The sequence below is a fragment of the Neodiprion virginianus genome, chromosome 1 (genome assembly GCF_021901495.1).
Source record: "Neodiprion virginianus isolate iyNeoVirg1 chromosome 1, iyNeoVirg1.1, whole genome shotgun sequence".
Taxonomy (NCBI): domain Eukaryota; kingdom Metazoa; phylum Arthropoda; class Insecta; order Hymenoptera; family Diprionidae; genus Neodiprion; species Neodiprion virginianus.
Window position 1 is genome coordinate 11,835,539 of NC_060877.1, and position 2,820 is coordinate 11,838,358.

At 38.5% G+C, this 2,820-nt stretch overlaps 1 long non-coding RNA gene across 1 annotated transcript; it reads left to right on the forward strand.

The window, feature by feature from the left end:
• Positions 1–1,358: 1,358 nt before the first annotated feature.
• LOC124301283 (uncharacterized) lies at positions 1,359–2,590 on the forward strand. The gene is made up of 3 exons (XR_006907444.1): positions 1,359–1,440; positions 1,716–1,849; positions 2,559–2,590. It is a non-coding gene; the product is annotated as an uncharacterized LOC124301283 (long non-coding RNA).
• The last annotated feature ends 230 nt before the right edge of the window (positions 2,591–2,820 follow it).

Below are 2,820 nucleotides of genomic sequence, written 5' to 3' on the forward strand. Positions count from 1 at the left end.
GCGCAAGTACAAATTCAGGAGCTATGAATGCGCCAATCGAATTTGTTATATTGTTAATCACTTAATTGAATAATTACATTAATCCTTACACAATATTTTTGATGTGTTCTTATACTGAAAATATTTTTACTATTCAAGGTATAACCCGAGGTGGTTCGAGGTGGTTGTTGGAGGTGGTTGGCGGTGGTTGGAGGAGGTTGCAGCTGATCAGGGAGGAGGACGAAGAAGACAAGGAGAACGAGGATTTCTGCATGGTGAGTAAAATATTTTTATAACATTAAATGGCAATTGTCATTATATTTTATCTACAATTTTTTAATCTTGTCACGTTTACAATTAATTATTTCAATTCATTTTTCGCTCATGCCCAAATTTAGTGGCTATCAGTGCGCTAGTAAAATTTCTATAATTTTCCATAATTTTCTCATAATCTTCTTGGTGAAATTTGTCAATACTAATATTATAACAATCCTTACACAATATTTTTTATGTGTTCTAATATTTGAAATATTTATTACTATTCCAGGTGTAAGCCGAGGTGGTTATCGGTGGTTGTTGGAGGTGGTTGGCGGTGGTTGGAGGTGGTCGGAGGTGGTCGGAGGTGGACGAGGAGGAGGACGAGGAAGATGAGGAGAACGAGGATTTCTGCATGGTGAGTAAAATATTTTTATAACATTAAATGGCAATTGTCATTATATTTTATCTACAATTTTTTAATCTTGTCACGTTTACAATTAATTATTATTTCAATTCATTTTTCGCGCATGCCCAAATTCAGTAGCTATCAGTGGGCTAGTAAAATTTCTATAATTTTTCATAATTTCCTCATAATCTTCTTAATGAAATTTGTCAATACAAAAATTATAAGAATCCTTACACAATATTTTTTATGTGTTCTTATACTGAAAATATTTTTACTATTCAAGGTATAACCCGAGGTGGTTCGAGGTGGTTGTTGGAGGTGGTTGGCGGTGGTTGGAGGAGGTTGCAGCTGATCAGGGAGGAGGACGAAGAAGACAAGGAGAACGAGGGTTTCTGCATGGTGAGTAAAATATTTTTATAACATTAAATGGCAATTGTCATTATATTTTATCTACAATTTTTTAATCTTGTCACGTTTACAATTAATTATTTCAATTCATTTTTCGCTCATGCCCAAATTTAGTGGCTATCAGTGCGCTAGTAAAATTTCTATAATTTTCCATAATTTTCTCATAATCTTCTTGGTGAAATTTGTCAATACTAATATTATAACAATCCTTACACAATATTTTTTATGTGTTCTAATATTTGAAATATTTATTACTATTCCAGGTGTAAGCCGAGGTGGTTATCGGTGGTTGTTGGAGGTGGTTGGCGGTGGTTGGAGGTGGTCGGAGGTGGTCGGAGGTGGACGAGGAGGAGGACGAGGAAGATGAGGAGAACGAGGATTTCTGCATGGTGAGTAAAATATTTTTATAACATTAAATGGCAATTGTCATTATATTTTATCTACAATTTTTTAATCTTGTCACGTTTACAATTAATTATTATTTCAATTCATTTTTCGCGCATGCCCAAATTCAGTAGCTATCAGTGGGCTAGTAAAATTTCTATAATTTTTCATAATTTCCTCATAATCTTCTTAATGAAATTTGTCAATACAAAAATTATAAGAATCCTTACACAATATTTTTTATGTTTTCTAATACTTAAAATAATTATTGCTAATCTAGGTATAACCCAAGGTGGTTATCGATGGTTACTGGAGGTGGTTGGCGGTGGCTGGAGATGTTCGGAGGTGGACGAGGAGGAGAACGAGGAAGACGAGGAAACCAAGGTCGACGAGGATGATGAGGATTTGTGCACTGTGAGTATAACATTCTTAAATAACGAATAGAGTAGGAGTAGAAGTGGGAATAGGAGTAGGATCAGGAGAAGGTTCACAAGTAGGAGTAGGAATAGGATTAGGATCAGGAGTAGGAGTAGGAGTAGGATCAGGGGTAGGAGTAGGAGTACGAAAGGACTAGGATCCGGGGTAGGAGTAGGAGTAGGAGTAGAAGTTGGAGTTGGAGTGGAAAGGTGAGTGAAGGGGAGGGAGGAAAGGGAGACGCAACTCCCAAGCTAGGAATGAGCGCACGCGCGCTGAGGAGCCGGGAGTCCCCCCGAAGTTATGCTTCGGTGGTTCCGGGGAGTCTCTTATCCCGTACCAGAGTGGCCGATGGGTTTTTAGTGGGGGCGGATCCCACACTACCCTGTGTTTCTTGCGTGAAACAGAGGGTGTGCATAAGGCATTTTCCCATCGAGAGACAAAAAAAAAAAAGGATAGGATAGGGTAGGGTCCCCTCTCCTCCCCGCCCCGCCCCACCTCTCCCCCCTCCCCACACCCCGCCAAAATATCTCAAACTTGTCAAGTTTACAATAAATTGTTTCAATTCATTTTTCACGCAAGCACATATTCAGTAGCTATAAACGCGCTAATGAAATTTATTACATATTGATTAAATAATTAATTATAATAATCCTTGCATAATATTTTTGATGTGTTCTTAGTCTGAGAATATTTATTACTATTCCAGGTATAACCCGAGGTGGTTGGCGGTGGTTGGCGTTGGTCGAGCTGGACGAGGTGGAGGACGAGGATTCGTGCTCGGTGAGTTTAACATTTTGACAATATTTGATGAAGTAGAATCAGCATCAGGAGTAGGATCAGGGAAAGATGTAGAAATAGGAGTAGAAGTAGGAGTAGTGGTAGGAATAGGACTTGGAGTAAGAATATGAGTAGAAGTAGGAATAGTAGGAGTTGGAGTGGGATTAGGAGTAGGAGTAGTCGGAGTAGGA